This window comes from Crocuta crocuta, unplaced genomic scaffold (assembly GCF_008692635.1).
Source record: "Crocuta crocuta isolate KB4526 unplaced genomic scaffold, BGI_CrCroc_1.0 scaffold83, whole genome shotgun sequence".
Classification (NCBI taxonomy): domain Eukaryota; kingdom Metazoa; phylum Chordata; class Mammalia; order Carnivora; family Hyaenidae; genus Crocuta; species Crocuta crocuta.
The window spans coordinates 6,736,762-6,756,446 of NW_027529638.1; the positions used below are offsets into that span (position 1 = coordinate 6,736,762).

Sequence of the window (19,685 nt, forward strand, 5' to 3'; positions counted from 1 at the left end):
AGGTCATGATCTCACAGTTCATGAGTTCAATCCCCATATTGGCCTCTGCGCTGACAGTGCAGAGCCTGCTTGGCATTCTCTCTCCCCTCTCTCTCTGCCCCTCTGCCACTCATGCTCGCTCTCTCTCAAAATAAATAAACTTAAAAAAAAAAAAGGAAAAGAAATTAATGGTCCCACAACATAAGACAAAAAGAGACAAATAGTGCCTAAAGATAGGAAGAACCCTCCGAAGCAACTAAAATTAAAGGCCTGTAGCAAAAGAGGAGGATCCTGTGAAGGAAAATAATAAAATTGGTTAGGCATATATGACTAGAATCAGAATAAACAATGTCAGGAAAGCCAAAAGCATAGAGGATGGTGCTTTGAGAACTGTTTGCCCAACAATCAGAAGGAGAAGAGAGATTTAGTAAGAGAAAAATTGAAATGGATTCACTGAACTTGGCATTTTTAATGCATTATTTATTTCTGTAAAGATAATCTCAGTCATGGGGTGAAGAAGGTAGGGGATAAGCAGAAGCCAGATTGCTGTGAGTTGAGCCGTGGGAGGGACACTTCATCTCCTGAGACTGGAAGGAAGGAAATAAGGATGAATGCAGATGTTTATCACAATGGAAATATGCAAATGAAGGCACATGGAAATAATACAACAGCAGGGTACCTAAGCTCAAGTGAAGTAATTACAAGGAGGAACAGTGCTCAAGAGATTTCCTAAAACACTATCTTACACAATCAGAATAGTTATTGATGTCCAGAATATGATACCAACCTCAGTGCAGCTATAAGTAAAACATTAATTTACTTTCTGCAATTATCAGTACAGAATGCTACTGGGTGTGGTCTCTAAAGAATTTGGATATGGGTTAAACAAGATTATCCTCAAAGAATAAAACTATGTACTTACATATAATTCATTTATAGGCAAAATCACCTGAAAGACCGAATTCTTGCCAAGTCAAGCCTGCAAGGTGATGCAACTTCTTGAATATATTAACATAGCTAATGAAAGAATGTATCCACAAAAAAGGGAAGGAACTATTGATTGGCTATGGAAGGGAAGAAAAAGAATCACTCAGACAAAGCCACCCCAATACTGAGATGAATATATTTGTCCTGCTGGTAGGGCTATTCCTGGTGGGAGGACCAATAGAGAAAATATATGCACAAATATTATTATAATTCAACCTATACAAAGAATACCGTGGGAATTAAGAGGAAAAGGAAATGACTTCTAATTACATATGAGCATTGAGGCAGGGAGGAATGAAACAAATGCTGTCAGACATATGGAAGAATTTGCTACTATTCTATAATTTTTTCATTTCTGTGTTTTGTTTTCTCAGTCAAGTTACCAAGTTCTTTCTGCTCAGGGACTCAGGAGGATTGTAAAAAAAAAAATAATAAAATAAAATTTAATTTGATTTAATTTAATAAGCTTACTTCTGATTTCCAGAGCAGGCTTACGAAGTATGCACAGCTACTTATTGGTTGACATTTTGAGTGTGATAAGTCCATAAGAATTAGCAAGTAACCAGGCCAAAGTTATACAACCTATGAGATCAAAGACCTAGCACAAAGGTAGGACAGGACACGACAATCTTCATGTACCAAATATTTGTTGAGGACCTGCTAAATGCTAGGTCCTGATCTGGGCACTACAGAAACAGAAACATAAGAACACATAATCCTTCGTGTCAAGCACATGCCAGTCTAGTGCAGATATGGGTGAATTACAGCGCCTATGCTGTACTCAGTCCACTGCCTCTTTTTATAAATAAAGTTTTATTGTAACAGTCACACATTCATTTTCTTATTGATGAATGCTTTCCAGCTACAACAGCAGAGCTGAATAGTTGCAAAAGAAGCCATATAACCTTCAAAAGAATGTATATACATATTACAGTTTTTCTAAACTATTTGAAATAAGTTGCAGACATCATGCCTTTTAACCCCTAAATGCTTCAGTATATATTTCCTAACAAGGGAACTCCCTCACATAACCATAATAAAATGATCCAAATCAGAAAATTTAACCTTGAATAATACCATTTAAATTGAAATTTTACCAGTTCTTATTTTCTTATTTCATTTATAGCAAAAAAAAAAATCTGGTGTAGAATCCTGGGTTACACTTTACATTTAGTGTTTCTGTTTCTTTTGTCTCTCCTTTAATCTAAAATAATTAATTAGTCAGGGCACCCAGGTGGCTCAGTAGGTTAAACATCCAACTTCAACTCAGATCATGATCTCACAGCTTGTGGGTCTGAGCGCTTCATTGGTCTTTGTGCTGACAGCTCAGAGCCTGGAGCCTGCTATGGATTCTATGTCTCCATCTCTCTCTGACACTCCCCTGCTTGCTTACTCTCTCTGTCTCTGTCTCTGTCACTGTCTCTCTCTCTCTCTCTTTCAAAAATAAGTAAATATTTTAAAAATATTTTAAAATATGTCATTAGTTTTTCATGATGTTGGTATTTTTTGAAGAGTACAGACCAGTTTTATGTCCTCACTTTAGGTTCATCTAATGATTAGATTCAGGCTATGCATTTTTGGCAGGAATACTATGAATGTGATACTGTTCTTATCAGTATTTCACATCACAGGGCACATGATGTTGATTTTTCTCACTATTGGTGATGTTAACTTTTTTAATGTTTATTTATTTTTGAGAGATAGAGCACAAACTGGAAAGGGGCAGAGAGAGACAGAGGGAGACACAGAATCTGAAGCAGGCTCCAGGCTCTGAGCTGTCAGCACAGCTCAAACCTAAGAACTGTGAGATCATGACCTGAGCCGAGGTCAGACACTTAACTGACTGAGCCACTCAGGTGCCCTGGTAATATTAATTGTGATTGCTCAGTTAAGGTGATGTTTGCCAAGTGTCTCCATTAGAAAAATTAGTTTTTGAGGGGGAATAGGCATGGAGGAGGACACTTGTGGGGATGAGCACTGGGTGTTATATGGAAACCCACTTGACAGTAAACTATTTAAAAAACGTTTTTAATAAAAAATTAAAAAAGAAAAATTAGTTGTCTTTTTGTAATTAATTAGAATTTGTGATTAGATACTCTGAGACCATGTAGATATCCTATTGTTTATCAATGGGATAGTTTTAGTATCCATTGGTGATTCATACCTGAATCAGTTGTCACTTAATAATAGATTTTTTACTTTCCATTGGAGAGAAATAACTCAAAAAGGCAATGGGCAGATTCCTTAAACTCAGTATCATCTGCCTCTGACAGTTGAACTAAAAACTTCAGGTACTTTTTAGATGAAAAATGAGAATTAAGTTGGAGACTTTAAAGGAACCAAACATTTCAAATGTGTTAGAACCTACTGCTATTATAGCTATCACAGCCATTAATGAGAGGAAGCCCCCATACTAGTTTAGAATAATTCATTAAATTGTTATGCTCTACCTGAAAGGAAAACTTACACATATATCCTGGCTTGTGGATTTCCTCAGGTAAATCAAAGAAAACAGAAATGTTAGGACCAAACATTTAACTTAAGATGCATTTTGCCTTAAACTTTATCAAAAACAAAGTGACCCAGTTATGGGGCCAGCATGAATTTAACCAGATAGAGAAGGGGCTTACCAATGGTTTGTGCTCAAAAAGAAAAGGAGGATGTTGTAGGCGACCAAAAATCTTTCCTTCTACCCATCTTGGTTTTTCTAGCTTGGGTCCTGCAAATTAGACTAACCAGATTAGACTAAGACAGATTAACAAGAGAAAAACAAACATAAGGTTATTAACATATGCATTGTGCATATACACAGGGGAGTACTCAGTGATGAGTAAAACCCAAATGATTGGTTGGAACATGAGTTTAAATACCAACCAAGAAAAAGAGGTTTGGGGAATTTGAGAAGGGGAGGCAAGTTATGTGAAACTAAGGAAAGTATGGTAAACAGGGAATGTTGGGTGAGATTTGTTTAAATTGGTGTCTTCTCAATTGGCCAATTGTTAAAGGCCAATTGTCCTCATCTACTGGTAGGAGAGACTTGAGGACATCTGTAGAAATAAAAATTTCCTTGATATAGCATGGTATGTTAACCAACTGGAATTAAAATAAAAACTTAAAAAAAAAGAAAGAAAGTTTCCTTTATAAATGTAATTTTCTTTACAACAAGAAAACTTGTGTCCTATTTTCAGGGCTTTTCCTACGTCTGCTAGTTTTCAATGGCCTTTAGTTCAAAATAATCCATATACCAAAGAGGTATATTTTGTGGTGGTGTATATTCTCCTCAATATCTGTAAAGGACCAGGAATTCTACTGGTTCTTGCAGTAGTAGGAACCAGAATCGATCTCAAACTTCCAGAACCTAATTTTGCAAATAGAGTTGGATATTCTCTACTCTTTCCCTACACGAGATCAGTAGCAAAGAACACGCCTACAGGGCTTCTTTAGGTCATACCCATTATTAGGCAAAGCATGATGCTGGAAAACTACAAAGGATTCACACAAATGAGAAGACCTTGAGAAATTTTAGGGGTAAATATTATTTAAAATTATTTTCAATTTATTTTTATTGTAAAATACATATGATGTGGAATTTACCATCTTAATCATTTTTAAGTGTACAGTTCAGTGGTATTAGATACATTCATAATGTTTGTTGTGCAACCATCACCACTATCTATCTCTATAACTCTTTATTTTGTAAATCTGAAACTCTTTACAAAAACAAAAAAAAACAAACAACTCTTCAATTTGCCCCTTCTCCTAGCCCCTTACCCATTAAAAAGAAAAGGAAAAAAAAAAACAACTCTTCATTCGCCCCTTCTCCTAGGCCCTGGATATCACCATTCTACTTTCTGTAGAATGGCTTTGACTACTCTAAGTATCTCATGTAAGTAAAATCCTGTAGTACTGTCTTTTGTGACTGGCCTGTTTTATTTAGTATAATCTCCTCAAGGTCGATCTATGTTGTAGCATGTGTCAGAATCTCTTCACTTTTTAAGGCTGAATAATATTTTACTGTATATGTATAAAACATTTTGCTTATCCATCCATCACTTAATCGACATGTGGATTGCTTTCACATTTTAGCTCTTGTGAATAATGCTGTGTCATACACGGGTATACAAATATATGAGATTCTGCTTCCAATTCTTTTGGATATATACCTAGAAGTAGAATTGCTGGATCATACAGTAATTCTATGTTTAACTTTTTGAGAAACCATCATACCATTTCCACAGAAGTTTTCCCATTTTAGATTTCCACCATTAATATTCCAGTGTTTCAATTTCTTCAAATCTTAACAGCCATCATAATGGATATGAGATGGAATTTCACTGTAGTTTTCATTTGCATTTCCCTAATGATTGATTATATTGAGCATTTTTTCATATGCTTATTGTCCATGTGTAATCTTTCTTGGAGAGATGTCTATTCAAATTATTCAGCCATTTTATAGTTGTGTTGTTTGGTTTGCTATTTACTGAGTTTCAAGAGTTCTCAGTGTGGTCTAGATATTAATCCTTTATCAGATACATGATTTCTAAATATTTGCTCCCATTCTGTGGGTTGCCATTTTACTCTATTAATATTGTCTTTTGATGCAGGTTTTTTTTTTAATTTTACAAAGCTGTTTGTCTATTTTTTCTTTTTTTTTTTCTTTTGGTGTCACATCCAAGAAATCATTGATAAATCCAATACTGTGAAGCTTTTGCCTTGTTTTCTTCTAAAAGTTTTTTAATTTTCAGTTTTACATTTAGACCTTTGATCCATTTTCAATTAAATTTTGTATATGGTGTTACATAAAGGTCCAACTTCATTCTTTTGCATATGGATATCCAGTTTTATCAGCACCATTTGCTGGAAAGATTGTCCTTCCATTGAATGGCCTTGGCACCTTTGTCAAGAATCACTGAAACATATATGAGAAGATTTATTTCTGGGCTATTGATTCTATTTCATTGATTATGTCTGTCTATATGTTAGTACCATGCTGCTTGAATTACTGTTACTTTATAATAAGTTTTGAAGTGAAGAAATGTCAGTCCTGTAGCTTCATTCTCCCTTTTCAAGATTGTTTTAGCTACCTGGGATCCACTGAGATTCCATATGAATTTTTAGATGGGTTTTACTATTTCTGCAAAAAAACATTGCTAGCGATTGCATTGAATCTGTAAATTTCTTTGGGTGGTACTTACATCTTAACAAAATAAGTTCTCTAATCCAATAACACGGGATGTGTTTTCATTTATTTATGTCTCCTTAATCTCTTTCAGCACTGCTTTATAGTTGTCATTGTACAAATCCTTTGTATTCTTGGTTAAGTTAATTCCTAAGTGTTTTATTCTTTTTGGTGTCATTATAAATGAAATTGCTTTCATAATTTCCTTTTCATATTGTTCATTGTTAATGTATAGTAATGCATCTTATTTTTATGTGTTGACATTGTATCCTGCTACTTTGTTGAATTCATTAGTTCTAACAGTTTTTTTGTAGAATCTTTAGAGTTTTCCAGATATAAGATCATATCATCTGCAAACAGAGATAATTTTACTTTTTCCTTTTCAATTTGGATGCCTTTTATTACTTTTTCTTGCCTAATTTCTCTGGTTGAAACTTTTGATTTATTTACTCAGTTTTAAAGAAGTTTTGTAACTTCATAAATTCTCCATTGCTTATTATAAGACTTAAGTTGTTTTGTTTTTCAGACCTTGTAGTTAATCAAGCAATCTGAAGAGCTGGAGGCAGTGCTAGAGAGTGAAAAAGGTAAAGTATTTCAGATATCATTTATAGCCATCAATCAAAGGACACCCTTACATGTGCTCAGGAGAGCTCAAATAAGGATGAGTTTTTCTGCATTGATCTTTTTGACTACACCCATAAAGTCAACTCATAATCCAGTATAAACGAGTATTATATTTAAAAGTAATTTGTAGAATGAGAATTAATGAGAATTAATAGTCACAGAATTTATAATAGTCACAGAGTATATAATCATTAGAAGAATCATGTATGGTTTTTATTTACAGAAGAGAAAACTAAAGTTCAAAAAGACTGATGATGGGGCGCCGGGGTGGCTTAGTCGGCTAAGCGTCCGACTTTTGCTTGGTCATGATCTCACGGTTCGTGGGTTCGAGCCTCGCGTCGGGCTCTGTGCTGACTGCCAGCTCAGAGCCTAGAGCCTGTCTCAGAGTCTGTCATTTGCTCTCTCTCTGACCCTCCCCTGCTCACGCTGTCTCTCTCTCTCTCCTAGAAATAAATAAAACATTAAAAAAAAAAAAAAGACTGATGATAAATGTGTGACTTATGAGTTACAGGGCTAAGATAAAAGCCCAGCTCTGAATCTAGAATCCTTTCACAGTGCTACAGTGCTTATGTATTACTCTTATACTAGCAAGTATTTGTTTGAGAACAACAGAAGAAAAGGAAATGACTGAGGTCAAAATAATTTATAAAGTGATTTTAAAATGCTTTTCACACATTTTCAAATTTGAGTTTTGGGCTTAAGAATGTTTGGTTCATGAAAAGAAATTGTTCCATACACCACTGCAATAGTACTAATAGCCATCAAATACTAATAGTTATGTCTAGTTATTATTACTGTAGAAAACCCAGTAGCTTCTCTACAGTAAAGGCATTTAACAGAGAAGAAATTCATTTCAGCGAATTCCCAAACACTATACAGGCATCAAACTCAGAGTAACTACACAGGTATAAAAACTAAAGAATACAAAAATTAAAATAAGACATGTGCTATGGTAATGAGATTGTGTATGATTTTACTTTCTTTTAACAAATAAAAATCACTCCCATGTGCCACAGGCAGCCGGGCAGGCAGGCCAGGGTGGCCTTGTGGCCCTGGAGGAGGGCTCTTCTCCCTCAGCATTGGGGAGCCTTCACTGGCCCAGCTATCAGCTCACCCCCGAGCCCAACACAGAGCACAAGGATGCGGCATCAAGCCGAGTCTCAGGATTCTGACCTGCAACAAAATCCTGCCATGATTGGACAGAACCCCCAGGTAAACATTTCAAACCTTCAACCTATTCACTTCTATGTCCTCAAAAAATGAATCACTATTGGAATAAAAGCTAAGCGAATTAAGACAAGAAACACAAGAATGGAACGAAGAGTTCTGGGCAAACTAGTACTTGACATTTTGTAAGGAAAAAAAGAATTTATTTGCTCAAGACTGAAAGTTAAAGGCCTGGAACTGAGAGCCCGATCAGGTCAAAAAGNCTGCCAGATACAGGAGGAGGTGCTGAGCTGTACAGCACCTGTGAGGTATTCTCACCAAAAAAATCAGTGAAATCTAGTGTGATCTCCAAACTCAATACCAGTTCAAAACAAAAAGAGACTAGTAGAAGCATGATTTTGCCATCACCTTCTTCATGGGAAAAGTGGCCCTGGAGAGGGTTTGGAACAAGCTTACACCAAAAGAAAAGAAGACCAGCACTTAGGAGCCCACCCTGAACCACCCACCAGTGTCTGAGTTTGCAGGAGAAGCAAGTACTTCTAGGGAGTTCATTTTACAAGGGCTCTAGAAACCTGTAAGAGAACCAAGTCCCATACCTTCTTTATGGGGTCCCCTTGGCTTATGTCAGCACAGGGTGGACTGGGAGAAGAGGAGTCTTGGTGAGCAGTGGGCCATGTGACTCTGTCCCTACTGTGGATTCCAAGCTGGCCCTGGGTCATGGACATGATATCAAATAAAACCCAAGCACTGTGTAAAAATAAATAAGTAAATAAATAAAAGTCATCTGTTGCTCTTATCATGCTTATTTCATAATAAATAAACATCAGAGAGAAAAATACTTCTATGGAATTTGCTTGTGAATTGCTCTTCTAGCCTCATTAAAAAAATTATTTTCCTAAGCCTTGAAACTGATTGGATTCTGAATAAACTCTCTCCACTTCTTAGAATTAGTTTTTTGGACTCTTTTTACAATGCAAATCTTATGGTCTATGCTGAGTCAGTAAATTCTGTTTCCCAGGCAACTTTGTGTAAATCAAAGCTGAAGGTGAGACCAAAATTAATGCATTACATTAAAGTAAAATAGGATTGCTCTGCATTTCAATTGGTGCTGTTTGGTTTTGTATGTTTAAATGTCCCTATGACCACTGTTTAATTCTAGGTAGTTTGAATCTCTTGTACTTTTTAGGTATAAAACGTTTTATGAAACAAAATTTAAATTTTAAAAATTAAACAGTAAACACAAGAATTAATCCAGTGATAAAGTTTCATCTTCATTAGTAATGAAAGACACTGAAATCCAATCAACAATGAAATAATTTTGCTCACCTATCAAGTAAGTAGATTTAGAAAATACTCAGTACCAGTAACAGTACAGAGTAATGTTTCGTATTTTGGCTCCACATCTCTACAGCCTCCTAATTCAGGTCCTCATTATCTCCTGCTGGAACAATCTCAATAATTCCCTTTTAACTTGTCTGCCTGATCCCAGTCTTGTATTTCTTAAGTCCAGGCTCCACACTGCAGCTTGAGAAATCTATTTAAAATATAATTCTAACCATATCATTGTGTGTGTATCTCAGCCTCTCAGTTTCCAAGGTAGAATAGTTAATGACGTACAGTATCTGTAAAGAAATTGCTAAATGTGTGGTTGCTGTTCAGTTTTGCCATGGTTAGTACAGACAATAAAAAACTTACTAGGTCAAAGCTTTGTTCCTCTGATAGCCACAGGAAGTCAAATCATAATTGTAAGCCTGGAATTAGAATAGGGACCTGAGTTGCACAATTCAAATGGTTAAAGGAAACAAGTTTAAAAAGCTTAGAGCTTTTACCTCCCTAGCCATTTTCATCAGTAGGAGATTCTCTGCCTGGACAATGCTTCATATGGATATGTGCAACTTTTTGTTTTGGAGTTTCATATCCTGTACTCCAGAAAGAACTTACCTTTCTACTTATGTAGGGGAGTAAAAACTTTTTCTCTACCCTCTTAGGGTCTCCAACTGGGTCTGACATAAACTGACAGAAGACAGATTAACAGAAGAAAAACATACAAAATTTCATGCATATTTTCATATGTACATGGTACTTAGTCTTTATTGGAAAATGAAAATCCAAAAAGCTGTTAGGTGCGGGTGCTTACATACCAGGTTGAACAAAGTACAATAAAACTTTGGTTTGTGAGCATAATTCATTCCAGAAACATGATTGTAATCCAAAGTACTTATATCAGTTTCAAGAGCCATTGGCTCAGCTGTGATCATGTGATGCTCGACATCACGTACTACTCATAGAGCAGGACATCGCTCATTTTCAAGTTAAAATTTATTAGAAGTGTTTGCTTCTCTTATGGAACACTTGCAGAACAAGTTACTTGCAATCCAAGGTTTTATTGTATAGTAATTGTGGAAAACTATCTAAAATATATGGGGAAACTGAAGGAAGATGAGGGTTATTTCAACAAGATTTGTTTGAACAGATTCTTCTCAGCCTTGACCCCCTTCTCTGGAGATAAGAATGTTCCAGAGAAGAACATCCAGGTGCAAGAAAAGTCTTCTTTTCATGTAAGTTTTCTCTCTTGTTTTCAGGGGAAAAAGGGGAGGTCATAGTGCTTTTCTTGCACCTATTGTTTTTCAAGTATCTTTAGCTCAAAATAGTCAATGTGCCAAGTCAGACATATGTTGGGAAGGCGTGTTCTGAGTACTTTCATTTACATATTCTCTCTAAATAAAGTATAATATCACTGCTTAGGGTTTTATTTATTAAAGCTTAATCACTTTCCAGACTTCCTTCTCAAGATTATTTTGCTTAGAGTTGGAGGTATTCCCAAATTCTTTAGTCCTAGAGTTCTATACAGTCTCCCGGTTTATTACTATGAAGTCACTAATTTAAGCAAATGTTTAAGTATCTATTCTATGCCAAGTACTTTTTGATGTTCTAGAAATAACCTGTGACCTAGACAGACACTATTCTTGTATTTTGAAAAATATCATAAAAGTAGCTTTCTTAGGGGACAATCTTTTCTTATTGTTAAGTTCTTGGGTGGCCTCTCACTCTTGTCACTATTCCCAAAAATAGATCATTGGGAAGTTTATTAAAACTTTAAATAATCATTTTATATCATAAATAATCACTTCCCACTTATCCATCATATATTGGCTTTTCTTAACATGTAGCACTGAGGATGATCCTAAGTTTTCTATTCCCCTTAAATTTAACAGTAGAAAACTTTAGATAACATGTGTAGAATAATCAGCATTGCCTTTAATTCATGTTAAAGAATTTGAATTACGGACATAGAGTTTAAAAGTTGTCATTAAATTATTTGGTACATTCACATACTTCTCTCATTCTTCCCTTATCTGACAGTGTTGAACTTTCACCTGAGCCCTGTGTTTTGAGCAGCAATGGCTAAGAAATCCTTGTACCCTTTTGTGTTACAGGAAATGACTATCCTCAAAGTGCAAACTTAGCCTCACATATTCCAAGATGTCTTCATCATTCCTCATAACTCCCATATTGCAAGTGACTGACTTGTTACCTGTGGCTATAAAACCCCAGACTCCCCCTTTTTCTTTGAGAGATCCTCATTAATAAATTTTCTAATGCAATCATTCATATGTAATCATCTCTTGAATTTTCCAGTGCAGTTTGTCTTTTACACACCAAATCATAATGCTCAGTGCTGCCTTACACAAAGCTCATTGGGTTTTCATGAGAATTAAATGAGTTAATATTTGTATAGCATTTTAAAATTTATTTTTTTATAGTTTATTTATTTTTGAGACACAGAGTGCAAGCGGGGAAGGAACAGAGAGAGAGGGAGACACAGAATCTGAAACAGGCTCCAGGCTCTGAGCTAGCTGTCAGCACAAAGCCCGATGCGGGGCTCGAACCCATGAACCGTGAGATCTGACCTGAGCCAAAGTCGGACGCTTAACCAACTGAGCCACCCAAGCGCCCCTTGTATAGCATTTAAATGGTGTTGGAAATCTAGTATGTGTTCAACAATGTATTATCTGTAATGCCTATATTATCTATTACTATTAGCATTATTTGATTGTTGTTAATCCCTAATCAATGTTAGAGAAAAAATATTTTTCAAATTGTTAAAGAAAAATTATTCATGACCCTTGCAGGCCAAGATGCTCAGCCATCACCTGGGGGGATGGTGGCAGATGAGGAGCTCGATTAGATATTGAGGGTGATCAGATATGGAAGATGGGAGATTTTAGTTAAATTAACTTATCAAGGCTCTTAATAAAATTGAACATTTTATGCTGAGAGGGTCACCGAAGTCCAAAAGTCAAGCCTAGTTGAAAAAGAGTTCAAGTGAACTCAAGTAGGTTTGATCAAGGAAAAACATCTTTGTCATCAGGAAAGGGATCTGGAAAAATCTCACCTATATATTTTATTGCTGTGCTGCAATCTGACCTAAAGTGCCCAGAAGAGGAGCTGGAAAATGTCAAGAGGGGAGGTACGGAGGAACAGCAAAGCTGCAAGAAGTGGTTTTCTCCTAGGTTCCCAATCCTACTTCTCATTCAACAGAATGAGCAATTCCCTCCCAATCTCATCACTTGAAATGTATATCCTCAGACCAAATCCTCTACCCCTCCGTTCCAGCATCACAGCTCTCATCTAGCAGAGACCTCTTCCTTTTTCAAAACTTCCAGCCTAGAATAGTCCATCCTTCCTCTACACCAATATCCTTGACATTCTAAGGTAATTTAACAGCTCCAGTTCCTTTAGTTTATATTTCTTTTTTTCCTTGACTCTGTAGACCTTCCATCTCCATTACATCAGCCAGGGAGTTACAGAAAATTTCCTTTGATCTTCTCGTCACAAGAAATCTGAGAATCTAAGAACCCTCAGATTCTTTAAATCAGAAATCCCTCTCTTGTAACAGAATTTCTTTTTTGCATGTCACATTTCCATTTGCATATTATAACTTGCTTTGTACCTTCATCATGACTTTCAGTTACCCAACCATTCTCTCTTTCTCAAGTTAAAAAGGACCTCCTTGCTTCTCAAGACTCTCTTCAAACTCCAGTGTGTCAGGGATATGTTTAGCTTTAGGGAAGAGAAAATACAACTAAAAGTGGCTGCAATCAGAATTCTCTGAGAACAGCAAATGTTTAAAAGTAAGCCGAGAGCTATCATTTAATCTTTGGAGTGGGCACTTAAGATGTGAAAGATTGTCTTCCGTTCTAAGCAGCTTTATCTACCTTCATGTAGCAGCATAGGAATATTTTCATTTCTTTGTATGCCAAGACATGGGAATGGATGGGAAGCACTGGCTTAAAGGAATAGAGGCTTACTGTCTCACCGGACACGAGTGCTGGGAGTCAGTTCCAGACTGGTGCCATGGTTCCACAATGCCACTGGACATCCAGACTCTTTCTACTTTCTTGGCCTACCTTCCTTATCCTGCTATCATTTGTCCTCTTACAGTCGCCTCACAGTGCCACGTGGCATCAATGCCTCCAGGCCTCAAAACCACAAACCAGAACAAAAAAAGAAAGAAAGAAAAAAGAAAAGAAAAGAAAAGAAGAGAAAAGAAAAGAGAGAGGGGGAGTATTGGCACCAGATCACATCTTCTTATACCTCACTGGCCAGGGCCAAGTCACGTGGCCACTTTAGTGTCAATAGAGGCTGGGAATTGAATTCTTAGGTTTTACAGCTGCTGTAATAGACTCAATTTCAAAAAAAAGCCGGGGGGAGGGTTGGTGGAATGGGTGTTATGTGAGCCGATCAGTCTATAACATCTGACACACCAAGTTTCTCAGGGAATTCTACTTTTAATTTTTTGAGGAACCTCTACACTCACACAGCAAGTTTCTAAGATGGCAATATTTAATATAGCCATATGTAGAAGAAGTTTAATACCCTTGACTTACAGTATCTCACCCAAACCTGAATCTTCCTCACTGTCTGCCTCTAGCCTTTTATTGAACATCAGGATGATGCTGAAGGAAGAATGAGGCCAATAGAATTATTCTAACTCTCCAGTTGAAATCTGACCCTTGTGGCAGCTCCAATTTTCCAATACAATACCAGTTGTGGTTATTGTGGGCCTTTCTTTTAAATGGCCATCCCTCTTCTTCATAAGATTGAAAATAATACAAAATCTGTCTTGTGTCATATCTCATGTCATATGTAGTTAAAAATTCCTTTGATGCTATTTAATATGAATAGCAAAAGCAGAAAGAGGAGTGGGGCCAGGTCAGGAACCCAGTCAAATGACAAAAACATCAAGACTGAAGAGAGGCTAGTGTGAAAATTTAAGTTGAAAGGAAGTGACCAAGATTGCAGCTGTTATTTGGCAACAAGGTAAAGAGACAGGGCAAGAAGTTAGGAGGTCTTGCACTACACCCAAATAGAGCTACGAGGACTGAATTATGCTCTAACCTGGTCTGTTTTGAAGGCTTCTGGCCCTGCCCCTAAGAATATGCAACAGCACTCTGAACTCTCCACATGGCAGATTAATTCAGCTAAGTACCTTCACTGTAGTTTCTCCTAAATTTCTATTTCTTTCCTTGGCATTTCACTTTATTTCAGTCCTACATTTCTAACTACTCTCAGAATAACCCTATTCAGATGTGTATAATGTGCACAAGAACATGATAGTGATATCTGAAGCAAAATGGAAAATAAAGTCACCTGCACTACTATCCATACCTGTGGGTTAAATTCCATTTGTAGGGTACAAGCTGTGAAAACCTTCTTGGATGAATTACCAGGGGCAAGAAAGGTGCAGGGCAACTAGAGCTCTGAAGGAATCTTGACACCTTGGTTTAAGTGACTAGGAGCTGAAAAAAATTGCCATTTCAGAGCTGCCAATAGTTTTTTATTTCACAAAAACATGATAACATATTTGGGATAAACAACCCCTTTGTTCTGATTAAACCTCTTGAGATTTTTTTGTTATGTAAATTAGAGAAAAGACTACAGTTTTAAAAAAAGAAGAGGAAGGGTTTTGTTTAATTATGCAAAAGATTGTTCACTTGGTAGACAAGAGTTGAATTTCCAGATTTGGTTCCCTTGAGTGAATGTCTCTTGTGATATTAAGACTCCTTTATACCTGAAAAGGGTTGCTTTTTCTTGGGAGATGTGAGTTGAGGACATTATTGGTAGAAGATAAGGACCTAGGGGCCAGAGGTTGAAGGAACCCTTTATATAAGACACATTGTGAGCTCTGGGCAGAAACAGCCGTTTTCAGCTCCAGATGGTGAAATGTGATACAGAGTTGAGGAGGCAGCCTCCTCTGCCCAGAATCTTTCATCAACTAACACCCTGGGGAATGTCAGCTTTTAGAATCTCAGACCTGGAAACAGCATTCAGTGTTTCCTGGTCTTTCTTTGTCTCTCTCTCTCTCTCTCTCTCTGTCTCCTTCCTTCTCTTTCTCTCCCCTCTCTCTCTCTGCATCCCTAATAGCTCTCCAATGGTTTCATTATCTCTTATGCAAACAGCCATTCTCCACAAGACAAGAAATAGGACCAATGGCATCTGTTTTCACAGACTTCTAACTCTAGTGTTTAAAAGCAAGGCCTTCTTCCTTCCTTGCTATCTCCATCTAGACCAATCCTGATATGCTACTGTGACTCAGATCATATGACTTACCTCACCAGAGTGAGAAGTATTCAGACTGACCTGGTTTTAGCCACATACCTAGAGACAGAAGCTTTGTCACTAGAAGAAGTTATGATGGAAGGTGGCCAGTGATCTGACTGGTGTACTTGGCAGCTAAAAACAGTAGCTACCTCTTGCATTATGCGAAAAGCTGAGTAAGATTTATTTCCCAACTCTGGGCATATATCCACTGCTTCAGAACCCCATCTGTACTGCCTTGTACTCTCAGACAAGCCCTTAAGTAAAGAGAGAACAGACACGTTGTCCAAATACTGCAATACTTGCCAGAAGAATGGAACCCAAATATTTGTGAATGAAGAAATGAATGAAAATCCTGAATGCACTATTTTTCAGACCTTTCCTACCACCCACTGTGTTCACCCTACTTCTTTTCTTCATGTAATCAGGTCAGCAGATAAGGTGAGAAGCGTGATCTTGTCTACCCTGACTCTTAACTGGATATTAGGGGAAGAGGTTTGAGGGATATAGTCTGTCTTCAACAGCATAAACTTGAACTATTTAATCCCCATAACTCTGTGAAGTCTGTGAAGGAATATCCAAGATTTTGGATCTTTAAATGTGAAAATCAGTCAGCATGAGTGTGATAAATTTAAACTACTATAGGAGCAAAATAGATATTAATATTTATCATTATTTATTGTATTTATTAAGAAAAATTTGTTCGCATAATTTTATTGAAAAAATCAAGAAAATTAATTTTTAAAAAGAGGGGAAACAGTTTGACACTGTAACAGCAATATAACTGTACTCATTAAAAGAATTATTTACAGCAAATTCCTAATCATCATTCAGGACAATAGCAATATGCATTCTCATTAATTATGTATCAAATTTATTGGGGCACCTGGGTGGCTCGGTGGGTTATACTTCTGGCTCTTGGTTTCAACTCAAGTCATGAAGTCTCTTTGTGAGTTTGAGCCCCTCATTGGGCTCTGTGCTGACATCATGGAACCTGCTTGGGATTCATCTTTCTCTGCCCCTCCCCTGGTCTCTCTCTCAATAAATAAATAAATAAACTTTAAAAATTATGTATCAAATTTACTTTGCAAATTTTTCCAGTTTTATTGAGATGTAATTGACACATACTATTGTATTAAAGTTGTACCATATAGTGATTTGAAATATGTATATACAGTTGACCCTTGAACAACACGGATTTTAACTATAGGAATTCACTTATACCCAGATTTTTTTTGACAAATGACAGTACAGTACTGTAAATGTATTTTCTCTTAGTATTTTCTTAATGAGATTTTCTTTTTCCTAGCTTACTTTATTACAAGAATATAGCATATAATACTTACACAAAATATGTGTTAATCAACTGTTTATGTTATCAGTAGGCTTCCAGCCAACAGTAGACTATTTTTAGCTAAGTTTGGGGGGAAGTAAAAAGTTATATGTAGATTTTCAAGTGTTATGCAAGTGTTAGGGCACCACATTGTTCAAGGATCAACAGTATTGCAAACTGATCACAACAATAGTTTACTTAACATCCATCACCTTACATAGTTACTAGTGTTTCTAGTGATGAGAACTTTTAAGATCTACTCTCTTAACAACTTTCAACTTTCAAATATACAATACAATATTGTTAACTATAGTCACCATGCTGTACATTACTTCCCCAGCATTTACTCATCTTATAATTGGAAGCTTGTACCTTTTGACCTTCTTCATACACTTTCCCCACCCCTAAAGGAGGATATCGGGCTGTAACTTTTCTTTCTTGTGGTGTCCTTGTCTGGTTTTTGTCCTTCTCCTTTTCTGGTATCTGTAACACTGGCCTCATAAAAAGAGCTCAGAAGTGTTCCTCCTCTTCTCTTTTTTGAAAGAGTTTGAGAAAGATTGATATTAATTCTTCTTTCAGTGTTTGCTAGAACTCATCACTGAAGCCACCTGGTCTTTTTTGAAAGATGTTTGATTACTAATTCAGTCTTCCTACTAGTAATTGGCCCATTCAGATTTTCTGTTTCTTCATGATTCAGTTCTAGTAGGTTGTATGTTCATAGGAATTTATCATTTCTTCCAGGCTATCCAATTTGCTGGCATACCATTGTTCATAGTATTCTCCTGTCCATTTCTTTAAGAACTGTTTCTAGAGTTTTATCTTGTTCTTTTGTTTGGAACACATTCCTCCTTTTCTTCATTTTCCCTAACTCTCTGTGTTGGCTTTTGTGGGTTACATAAAACAGCCACCTCTCCCAGTCTTCATGGAATATTCTTATGAAAATGATGAACATATTCATTGAGCTGATCCTGGCTCTTGGTTGTCTCTCAAACTGTTTTAATTGTACAATCCACCTTCTTTGCTCTTAACAGCTTCCAGTAGCTGAAGATATACCAAGATCTGTTGGTGTCCCAAAGGGGAGGATTTCAGTCAGCACCTAGATGCTGGCTGTTTGGAAGTCAAACCTAGGATGAGGTGTCATCTTGGACTGGACCCTTTTGCAATTTCTACGTGCTTATGATGTTTAGTTCTGAAATCTTGGTGGTCAGCATTTGTTGTTCTTATTGCATGGTCATCTACCCATGCATTTAAAACAAAACCAAAGAAAGCATTGATCGATATCTCATCATGAGTGCTTAACTGTTCTCTAATGTTCCATGTATTTGTTTACCTTGGAAATTTCTTAAGATATCTTATATCTGTGATTTTTTGAAGTATCCAAATAGGCCTCTTTCTGGGAAAACCTGGGAGATGGGTTATTTTTGTTTGCTCTCTGTGCTGAGCCCTGGGAGGATAGCCAGTTAAAAACATTTCCTTTGATTGCTACACTCATGTGGGTACACACTAATAGAAGTCCCACTGGCCACCAGAACCAGGTGGTCTAGGGATGTGTCCCCTATGTGGCCTCCACAAAAGCCAGGGTGCCAGATGTGTGCATAGGCTGTATGTAGGTAGACAACAGTCCCATGGAACAGGCAGGAGGAATGTAGTGATAGCACCCTCAGGCCTCCCTGGTCTCAGGGAAGAATCATAGTCACCCCAGATGTGTGCTAAATTAGAAGGCTGACCTTCAGACAATATCTTTTAAAGCATATGAAAAGGCCTCTTTCAGGGACAGGGAAAGACTTGGAGAAAGGGATTTCTGTTTGTTTCTTCTGCACCGAACTCTAGGTGGAAAGCCATTGCAAGTCCTTGTGAGAAGGCCAAGAACTCTTTCTTTGTTTGCAATAGCTCTGTGAGTTGCATGGATACCAGCTCCACTGGCTTTCAGACTGAGGTTTTCTGGGGGACCTTCACCCTGATGGAAATTTTAAAATTTGGGGCACTAAATGTTGGGTCCAAACCCTTAACTCCACAGCAAGAAGCTGGAAGTTGTAAGTTCCCTCATGATTGTATGTTGCTATGCCAGAGGTGAGGTTGACAGCCCTTCCTACCCCTGTCCACGTGGGTATTTTCTTCTTTACCCAATGTGTAGGAGTCACTCGGTCACATTCTGGATTTTACTAGTGGGAATTGCTCTGTGTGGAACTATAGATTCAGTGTGACTGTGAGATGAGATGTCATCACCTTGGACTGGACCCTTTTGTAAATTCTATGTGCTTATGGTGTGCTTAGTTATGAAATCTTGGTTGTTGGCATTTGTTTATATTGTATGGTCATCTGTCCATGTATTTAAAACAAAACCAAAGAGGGGCACCTGGGTGGCTTGGTTGGTTAAGCGTCCGACTTTCGCTTAGGTCATGATCTCACGGTTCGTGGGTTCGAGCCCCGCGTCGGGCTCTGTGCTGACTGCCAGCTCAGAGCCTGGAGNGGCATTTGTTTATATTGCATGGTCATCTGTCCATGTATTTAAAACAAAACCAAAGAAAGCATTGGCCGGTATTTCATCATGTGTGCCTAACTGTTCTCTAATGTTCCATGTATTTGTTTTACAATTGGAAATTGTAAATTGGAAATTTCTTAAGATGTTGTGTACACACAGATAAGGTAATCCTAGGTTGAAAATAGACACTATGACTATTGGGAATTCTTGATGGAGACAAGAAAAACATTCCTTCAAGACAATCAAATGTTGTCTTCAGACATTGTCAAATATCTCCTGTGGGGCAAAATCTCTCCTCAGAGAACCACTGCTCTAGACCCAGGCTGTCCAAT

The 19,685-nt window shown here is 37.2% G+C and overlaps 1 long non-coding RNA gene across 2 annotated transcripts in view; it reads left to right on the forward strand.

Annotated features, from left to right (window-relative positions):
- LOC144230111 (uncharacterized) overlaps window positions 1-11,541 on the forward strand; it is a 29,091-nt gene extending 17,550 nt beyond the window's left edge. Inside the window, exons 2-5 of one of the 2 annotated variants that reach the window (XR_013334696.1) lie at window positions 6,672-6,729; window positions 7,786-7,981; window positions 10,410-10,494; window positions 11,374-11,541. This is a non-coding gene — a long non-coding RNA (uncharacterized LOC144230111). The remainder of the gene's footprint in view (window positions 1-6,671; window positions 6,730-7,785; window positions 7,982-10,409; window positions 10,495-11,373) is intronic. The other variant, XR_013334697.1, reaches the window with a different exon arrangement.
- Window positions 11,542-19,685: the final 8,144 nt, after the last annotated feature.